At 32.2% G+C, this 10,694-nt stretch overlaps 1 protein-coding gene across 2 annotated transcripts in view; it reads left to right on the top strand.

Moving 5' to 3' along the window:
- Window positions 1-4,842: 4,842 nt before the first annotated feature.
- Window positions 4,843-10,694, top strand: part of Ndae1 (Na[+]-driven anion exchanger 1) — a 73,262-nt gene continuing 67,410 nt past the window's right edge. Inside the window, exons 1-2 of one of the 2 annotated variants that reach the window (XM_071771148.1) lie at window positions 4,843-5,667; window positions 9,315-9,402. The gene's annotated coding sequence lies outside the window, so the exon portion shown is untranslated. The remainder of the gene's footprint in view (window positions 5,668-9,314; window positions 9,403-10,694) is intronic. The other variant, XM_071771151.1, reaches the window with a different exon arrangement.

Genomic DNA, 10,694 nt, shown 5'->3' with positions numbered 1-10,694 from the left:
ATATATAAATTATGGATTTTTATTTTATTTTTATCGGTAATGTAAACAATTATAAAATGATAATGTATAAATATATTATTATATTTTCATTACCATATCATATTTTAATTTAACATATCTTGACAATAAATAATGATATTGGTAATAAGTAATGTATTATCGTTATTTCATTATTATTTATAGTATCATTCATTATATATTTACATTTTTATTCTATATGCGAAATTATTTTAGCGCATCGCTAAATCGTCGTTATTCTTCGATAACATAGAAGACAGCGTACCTTTAAAGGATCATCTCGTTATGATCTCTGTTGATCTTAGAGGAGGAGCTTTAAACTCTGAGGTTATTTCGAACGTTGAGGCGCCGATTGCCCAGTGGAATTTAAAGAGGGCTCTTCCACCTTCCAGCAAATATTTGCCGGCAATGTGGCCGGGAAAACTATGCTATACGGTGCCCATCGATGTCATTCGAGCCCAGCTTCAAGCTCGCACCGTCACAAGTGCATCGCAAATACGAGACCTGTCGACACGAAGACATCGATTTTCACAAAAAGATGTACCCTATATGTTTTCAATCTTCTTCGAATCCGGATTTTCCCTTGTGGAAAAATTATCTCGAAATTATAATTGTTCGTACGTCTGTATTCTTTGTTAGATCCTTCAAATTCTTCGTCGTGTATTTTATAAATTGAAAATAGATTTCTATGTAAGAGTCGGTAAATAAAATCATACAATAAATATACAAGTATTATTTAACTATTATATATATTTGACTATTCAAAGAGTTAAATGTTTTAATCAAATCAATCGAAGAAATTGATTTTTAATTGCATTTGAATTTGAAGCTCGAACATTTCTGCTTCAAGCGATTCGACTGCGCAATGTGTTCTTTTGTCCGAGCCTTAGTATAAATAATTACATCTTTGGACCACACAGTTGCGATAAGCCAACGGTCATCTGTTTTAGCTCCACGAAAATATTAGATAAATGATAATAAAGAAAGAAAGAGACGTTGTATTAGCAATTAAAAGTTAACGTTTGTCAATTGGAGGATTTACCATTCATTTATTTCACGAAAAACTTTTATCAATGTGGACTCAGTCATTGTTTAGGCAGACGTGTCGTAGTGCTGATCTATAGGTTGCAGGCAGGTGTCCGGAGTAAACTATGCGGATAAATACATAGGTATATGTGCACCCGATAATATTTGACTCGAGAGCGAGAGAAAAGGAGGTGCGCCCGGTTTGTTCCTGCCCGTGCTCAAACATAGGACCTTCCACACGGGCCTTGCCTGATGGGCCTTATCTCGATTCTTAAACAAAGGAAATGTCAGTGGAAGAGCCACGCTTCCTTATCTGATTTTTTTCACATCGTCACGTCGAAGCCGGCTGTCCCCGAAGCTCGCTTCCGTATTATTCTTTCAAGTTCATAACCATCTCGGTTTAGGACTCCCATTCACTCCCTTTCAATTTTGTCAGGATTTTCCGCGTTAACTACGAGGCGAGAAACTCGCACGGATTGTTTTCTTAAGATAGCGAGGTGATCGAACCCTTAGACCTGTCAGAGAATGCGTGCTTAACAGCTTAACGGCTTTAGCCAATTTTTGGGGATACCAATCTTCGGAGCGAAAACGACGCTTAATCTAAATTGTAACGCTTGTCAAGTCAAGTGTATCCAATAGGATGACAAGCGATTACTTTGTTAAAACATCAGTAACATAGCAGGACGTTTATAAAATGTTTAAGATGCAACGTATATGTAACAATTTTATATATTTTTTATCTACTTTTCCTTGGTATGTTTATTTATTTGTATTTATGTCTGAGTATGATTTATACCCGTATTAGAAAACAAATAACATTATTTAGAATTATTCATGCTGTAGGTAAAAAGGTATTTGTATTTTTTCCAAATATTTTTTAGGAGAATAAAATATATATGAGATATATAATTATAGATATAATGATGTAGAATAGAAAAATAATTCTACAAAATATATTGTTTTTCATTTGTGATAAAATAAACTTTGTACAGCAACTTCTATTTTGTGTGAAAAATTGTTTCAATAAAGATAAGATGTATAAATATTGTTTAATTATATGTCTAAGAAGTAACAAAATTAATAATTATATTAATAATATAAATAAATTAACAAAAAATATATATTACATATACAAATAACAAATGTACATACATTATACATTAGAGAAACTAGACGAAGTATAACATTTATCATTGTATATTGCTATTATCTGTTTTTTTTAAATATAAATTTTACACATTATATATATTTTTAATTTATGAACTCTTTTATGCGCAATAATTTAATATAATTGTTATAATAATCATTCTTTTGGTCTTGTCAGTATGATATTGCCATCTATCGGAGTTATTCTTGATTTAATACGTAAAGTTATATCTAGAATGCGGATCATGATAAAAATAAATCATGATAAAAAGATGCAAATTAATGATCAAATTTAATAACAAATAAAAATTATTATTTAATGCAAAAATATAAAATATGAAACAGATTAATTTAATATGTATGTATAATAAGCAAACAGCATTACTGCACAGGAATCTGTTTTATCGATGTATCAAAAGTTCTCAAATGGTTAAGTTACCAACATTCAGTTATCACGATAAGAGAAATTAAATTTGAACAGAAATTCAATTCTTATCTCTGGGAAAAACAATGTTAACTGTTGGTTATACTTTATATATCATTGCAAGGTATAATTAAATATAATTAATAAATACATCTAATTTGCTTATCAATTTAGATTGTTTGGCAGTAAATTAAAAAGTAGATAAAAAATATATTTAACATATATATGTTTTACTTACAATTATTTTAATAATTATTATATACTAGATTTATATATTCTTTAATTTCTTTTAGAGTTTTTTTTATTTGTATAAGTATTATAGTATTAAATTTAAATATATATTATATATTATTATTTGCATGAGGTAGATATGAGATTCCACATATGTATATATATAGATACAATAATATATTTATATATGGACAATACATATATATATGGACAAAACAATTGAATTTGTGCCCATTTTGTATTATGATAAGAACAAGGAATATATATCGTAGATGTCAATAACTGCCCAGTGAATAAGAAGTTAGCAATATGTCAGCTATTTATCAATCAATTTGATCAGTATATTGCAGTAAATTGCTTCGACTTCAATTGCTTTCGCATTAAACTGTGTTCTACTGTCAGGATTTGTAGATATAACATATAATAGTAGTTTAACGAGCAAATCTGCCAAATACACTCTCACGATAAATTCGTAGTAAAAATCTGCTGTAAATAAACGAAAATAAACGAAAATAAAAAACCAAATACTTTTAAATCAATTTACTTATTCAATTCAAATTCATCAAATCCTCTCGCGAGTATAGTTACATAGTATTTTAAAAATTTGTATTTAAATTTATTCTACAATTTTAGAATTACTGTCGATGCTGCTGGTGATTGGAACAGTAAAATCAATCTGTAAATAAAGTACGGGTCGACTATTTATAATCGTTGGATCGATGTAATCTACGACTTTTTCGTCATTTTCTTCTTACAAAGAGTATCTGACATTTACGAAGTGCACTTGAACGAAGCCGACTGACTTTCAACATAATAGGCTCGTTTCTTGACGGACGCCTGTGGTAATAACCAATCTTAGAATATAATAATATATTCATGCCAGGACTGAAGAACGAGATTTGCATTATAGGAAGTAGAATTTTCTGCCTTCCGTTCAACCCTATAAACTTTTGATAGCAGCTTCAAGTTTCATTACCCTATATATCGCATTATATATATATAATATATTTTTCTATAGGATATAGAACTGTCTTATCAGACTTTCTTTAACTTGTTCGTTACTAGGATTAGAGAAGTTTGATCATAAAAGAAAGTAACTAACGAAAGAAAGAACACCTTATATCTTGAGCTACGCAGTTTTTGAATACGGCGTAATTTGTTATTTATTATAGAGATTATAAAGAATTTTTATTATTTAGATATCTGAAATTATTACATAAGATAATATCAATTTTATAATTTGTTGTTATACAAGATAAATCGAAAAAAGTTTATTTTTCATTAAGACAATTAAAATTAATTTTTAAAATATCTTATTTATATTTTTGCGTACTCGATATAATTTATATTAATACGCATTTTAACGAAAAAAATTTTAAGAACATATTTTTTCCCGTATATATGTTTCTTAATAAGATTCATATCTATATTATATGTAATTTTCTATCCTCTTTAATTCGCGCATAAATACGAATATATCTATATTAAACTCCAATGCAAGAAATTAACGTAATTAGCTTTCAGTCGGCAATTCATACTCTTTGAGGGCAATGAACGACCTTCAGACATCCTTTCACTCTGCCGTGTCAGTGTCCTGTCGAGCCACCCTCGAATATATAAGACATAGAAGGTAGTCTTTGCTTATATCGTTTGGTCTGAATACTTTATAATGTAAGTAGACAGATTTGTATGGATATCGAAGAGGACAGTTCGAATTTTGATAATAGGAAATCTTCGAAATCGGATTTTGGTCTGAAATGTTTTCAGATAAAACTATACAATTTGGATGCTACAGGCCATTTACAGCTGAATCATCACAGCTGCTTCCAATAGCTAAAATCAATACTCTAAGAAGAGAGAGAGAAAATGAAATCTTGAAACATTTATTTTCTTCTGCGTGTATATTTAGATAAAAGCAATTATTAATAAAATGCCTGATCTCTCTATTAATAAACATTACATAAAATAATAATGTTTCTATAAATATTTATGTTGACAGGAAAATGTAAAAGAGCAGAATTTATATATATAATACGATATAAAGTCTAATAGAAGACACGTAAATTAATAAATATATTACAATCACAGATTTTAAGAAAATTAAGGAAATTTAGTTGAATTTACAAAATTAAGGAAATATTAAAGATAAATAAGATTCCTTTATTTGTTTTTGGAGTTATATACTTTACGCTTAAACGTCTCGTTAATTTTGTTTTCGCGCTACGCTCGGAGGGTTATAGCATTTATATTTTAGGCGCGTGTACAACTGCTACAACATTAATCGATCATTCACTGCTTCGTCAAACCGCGAGCTCGCTGCGTCTGCGACAATTATCGATCAAGGAAATTCCCGTGGATCCAAGCAGGCAGGTAGAACGATGATTCAACGGGAAGCACATCGCCACTTCGGACGCGGCCAGATCGCCGTTGGATGCTAACGCTTAAGAGACGGCGGGGCTGGTCGGACGAGCGAGGAGGAGTGTCGTCCACGTGGATCAATACCGAAGAGCGTGCAGGCGCCTCCACCTTTTGCGAGAAACAGTACTCTCGCGCCGCGGACACGCGCCGCACGCTCTCTCCACCGTCGATCCTTCCGTGCAAGGGCTCCCGAGGGTTGGCACGGGGACGCCGTCGGTCGTCGTTTGCCCGCCGGCGTTCTCCTTCGTCCTCACCTGGCGGGAGGATGCGAGTCATCTGCCAACCGGGAAAGAAGGATCGTTAGATCTCGTGCGCGACGTGCCTTACCCGCTCCCGCTCGCCCGATGCACTTTTCTTTCATCTTCGTTCATCTTCCGTGATCCATCCGGGTAGACACAAGAGAGGTACTCTTCGATTTGCTCGCTTCCGTGTGGAAAAAGCTCGCGTGTGCTCTCTCTGGTCTCGCTTCTTTTTTCTTCTTTTGATAAACTGTATTTTTATTTCACCTCTTCCCCCATTTCTGTGATACGTGTTTACTTAGTGTGCTGCATTATAACAATAGATTTGTTCAGGCTCTGTTGAGTTACTCACAAATAAGCTTGAACTTTTACGTCTTTATGTTACGGTTAGTACCATGATCTAGAAAAAGATGAAGAAATAGAGTCATATTTCCGATAATTTTATTCAATAGTTTATTAACAATTCATCGGGTATAAACAAATTATATTGGCTGTTTTATCACGAATGAAAAGGTCATTTCCGTCTTATTGCGTACCACTTCTTGGAGATATTTTTTTTTCGAGATATTCTTCCTTCTTTTCTGATAACATATCTGATAATAAACAAGAGGTGCTCTTCATTTTTTTCATTTACATGAAATATATCTTTCGTAGTATATTACACTTTTTAGAATTATTTATATATATTTATTTAACGTACACACTATATTTTTATTTTATTTACTTAAACTTTTTTTATTTTTCTATTATTATATAGAACTTGAAAATTTTATGTCTTGCAATATTTTTCTCGGTACACTTTCAGATTTTATATATTTGTGGATACTTTTCGTAAATCAGTTAAAATGGGTCAAAAATAAATACTTTGTGATAAAATGACGTATATCATCATATTTCATAATAAGAGGAAATATTATTTCTTGGTAGGGAAGAATTGCTACTCTTTCTTGATATGGTGCTCATATTATTGATTTTTTTCATCAATTGACTCTCTTATTTAACATCACATAATTAATCCTGACATTATATATGTCATATGAAGTCCGTGATCTTCACATTGCTATATGCTTCACGTTGCAAATAGTTTTTATATTGTTCGTTATGTTTTTATGTCTGGTGATACTCTAGAGTAAAGTATAATCATTTATTAAAAAATGACCTCAAGTTTAATTTAATTTCAAACTTTATCGTTACTTTGAAGCGATGAGATTTATTTAAAAAAGATTTAGCGAGAAAAGATTTATATTTTTTTCTTTCAAGAACCACGTTCCTTTTTTTGGCGCGTTACATTGTTATTAAATTCTCGGATGACACGTGCACAGCACTAGCAACACGCTTCAAAAAGCATTATAATGAGTCTGGATATTTTTAATATTATTAAGAAGAGCAAGTGTACAACAGAAGTACTCCTTTGATACATAAAGAGATCTTAACCAACCTTAAAATTCTTAAAACTTTATTATCTCTTGCCGTACAATTACAATTACACAAAGTGTCTCGAAAACTCTTATAATTTCTTGAATTTTCAGAATTAAAGGATTGTAAGAAAGAGATTTTTTTTTGTCAAGATTTTCTCTTTTGTCAATAAATGAGACAATTGTATAAAGAATATGTGACTGAAAATATATGACGGTAACGAAATTTACCTACATTACGTATTCAGAGCTTGACGTGTTTCTTTTCTTTTCGTCGTATTTTGCTCAATTTTTATTCTTTGTACTCCGAGAGAAAAATACTTACAACAAGACAAAAATGATACAAAGATGTACCATGAGCGCCGATTCATGAATATAAAATAAAGTATTGTCATCAGATATCCTTACAACAACTTATACATCATCGATATTCAATATCCCGATCGTATTGTTGTCATTCTGCGTTTTCAAAAAATTTCCCGCAGACGCATCTTTGTGTCGTTTCAAATTGACGTTCTTATTTTACCAATTTGTCACGCGGTCGAACATGAAAAATAATTTGTCGCATTGTATTGTGTCTTGTGCCCGTCACGTACTAGCTTGCAGCAGCTGTGCACGCGATTTTTATTGAGAGTGCACTAAACTTTCCCGGCGATAAGTGCCGCTGAACTAGCGATAACGAGATTTTTTTTTCTTATCATTTAGATATAAGCGTTTTAAGTGTCGTACGTTTTAGTTTTTTTGTACAATTTTACTCTATCCGTTATTTATTATTTTATTTTTTTATAGAGAGCTTTTATTTCATATATATCTATTTATTTTTTTAACTTTTTTTTGTTAATTAAATATCATGCGATATTCACGATTAATGACAGAAAAGAGATCAAAAGAAAAGAGAATATATCTGAAATATATTTAGTTGTATATAGATTGTAAATTTACTCTTGTATCCTGAGAGGATACGATTGAAATTCAATGTTGGCAGGATTTCTTTTTTCCAAACAAATGTTACAGACCTTTAAAAGTATACACGTATCTATATAGAGTTAAATAAAAAAAAAACATGAGATATGCATATCTATAGCATAAATCAGGCTTAATTCGATATTTGTCTGTGATTAGAGACACTCAACTGTAAGAATGTGTCGATGTTTTTTATCATTTATATCAGACGTTACAAGTATCATTTGTAATGATAAGAAGCGCTTTTTCTGCGATTAATTAATGATAAAAACAAGCAGTTAACATATATCATTAAACGTAATAAAAGTGTATCGCAGAATTATCGATAACGAAATGCTAGAGTAACATTTTTTTATTTAGTTCAAATGCATCAAGATTATCTCTGATATCGATTTCTTGCCAACGTCAGAATTAAAGCGTGTCGACATCAAGAATGATCTATAAAAATTTAGTGCATCGAAAAATATTTAATATAATTTAATATAATTTAAATAATAAATTTATATAATTTATGAAAAGTATGCTTATTTTTTCAAAATACTCACGCTTGCAGCACGCCAAAATTGAGCAAAATTTCTAGGGCAAACCGACCGTACTTCTCGGTTATCAGTTTGCATTGCAAGCAACTTTAGATAGAAACTGAGGCGAAAGTCATTGTTGCGCTCGGTGACAGGGCAAAGGGCTGTTTGCGTTCGATCGTTCCGCTCGTGGCAGCCGCAGTCGCGAACGATAGGGCGGTGGTAGTTGCGAAGGTTGCATGAATTTGTAACAACGGCTTTTTATAGGCGGCATTTATCCTTGCAATTCGTTGTCGCCAGGTCAAGGCGACGCGACGTTAAACTCTGGCGAATCGACGGTTCGCATGTTTAAAGCTGCCATCTTTTAATTTTATTCGAATCTCTCGACGTTTGTTCCCTCAAGAGACCGCTATTGACTATCATCGTAAGAATTAATGTTAATAAATTCGACTTTTTACGATTGTATAACAGATTTTTTTTTCTTATGAAATTAATAACGTGAAATTTAACTTAATTGATAGTCTCAGATTGAATTGTTGCTTTTTCTTCTTAACTTAACTCGAAAGAAGTTTCTCCGCGGAATTTTTCGCGTCAATGAGAGCACTTCGAGCACAGCATCTCATCTGTAAATAATTCAATATTTAATTCTTTTCCTCTTGATCTTCTTCTCCTTCGTTCAAGAAAATAACGAGACAAGTTTGTTTTCAACGAAAGAGCATGCGCTCTCCAACTTTTCTAATCTTTTCCAGCATGAAATCCTTCGAAGCGTCGCGTACGAGAGAACCGTGAAAAGATGCTTCAGTTGTAGTTAAGAGAACATCGAAACTCTCTTTCGTCGTTGATTGAAATCCAGCCGTCGATTTTGTCCACGTGTCCGAAAGTGTGACATCTCTCTCTCTTTTTCTCTTTTCTATAGTTATGCGGGCTGTTTGATAGAACGTGATCGACTCGGGGTAAAGGCAGTTACAATCAGGGTGCATTCAAGACTGCTAGTATATCAGGAGGTAAGTACACATATGTAGTGAATATGTTGAAGGTTCTTTATAAAGATACTTCTAATGCTATAAATGCTAATGTCGCATTAAATCACATACGTGTAGTGTGAATAGTAATGTAAGCAAATTATCATTAATTTATTATCTTATTATTAGCGTGACAGTATTTATAAAAAGAGCAGTATTCGAAATTCGATATATTGCAATAGTTTTTATTATTTCACGCCAGTTTCATATATATACGAAAATAATAATAGTCACTAAACCATGTTGATAAGTGTGTCAATATTTTACTTTTTATCTTATTGTTTAATATAGTACAGATTAGATATTAAGATATAGATTAAATATGAAAAATCCAACAATCAGAGAGTAGTACTTATTCAAATTGAGACCAGACTATCCGAGGTTAGATTCAATAGATTGGATTTGGAGTGTATCTTCAAGAATATAATCGAGAGATCGCGTCATAAATTACGTAATCATCGCAGTCCGTTTAGTCTGTTAGTGTCGCGTCACAAAATTTGCATTGCTTTAATACGCAAGTAAAGCAACAGATGTGTAACAAACTCTTGCGATTAAGCACGTATATTCTAGACAGATGTTGGGTATAAAATTAGATTAAATTATTTGTAACCTGATGTTTATATATTATTATTATTATATAGAGCGGAAGGAGGGAATATTATTTATATATTAACTGCGATTATTCAAAATGAAAATATTTCCGAGTTAAAGACGCGTGATAAGAAGTTGTTTGTGACGTATTATGAGTCACGTACCCAGTTATCGAAAGATTTCACCAGTTTGGCGGCTCGACTTAACGGGGCTGACGGTCGGGCATTATCATCTCATTACGTGCTTGCACGAGATACACGTTAAATTGGGCTCATATGCGATTAACGTATATGCTGACTCTGTACCGTCTAATTTATCAGACAACAAGGACAAGCCGAGAGGTAACGAGGAAAATGATGAGACGTCGGTGACAGGACACTATTTACGAGTCTTTAGTGCGTACTGATTGGCTCTAAAAAGACTCACGGTGCCTAAACAGACGCTAATTGAGAACGGTTTAACACGAGGGGCGCTGTAAAGAATGGAAACTCGCCTCGTGTACACACTGCGCAAGTCACGATGAATAGATATCTAAAAATGAATTAATTTCCTTTTAATGGAATTTTGATAGGCAGTTTACTTATATTTAATACATTGAAAGACTTTCCTAACTTAAGTACCGGTCACAGATAATTGAATCCCGTTTTTTGGGTCGATTCTATCTAATAAAACTTTCATTAAGA

This window comes from Temnothorax longispinosus, chromosome 2 (genome assembly GCF_030848805.1).
Source record: "Temnothorax longispinosus isolate EJ_2023e chromosome 2, Tlon_JGU_v1, whole genome shotgun sequence".
NCBI classification, from domain to species: Eukaryota; Metazoa; Arthropoda; class Insecta; order Hymenoptera; family Formicidae; genus Temnothorax; species Temnothorax longispinosus.
This window is presented reverse-complemented; position numbering and strand designations above follow the sequence as displayed.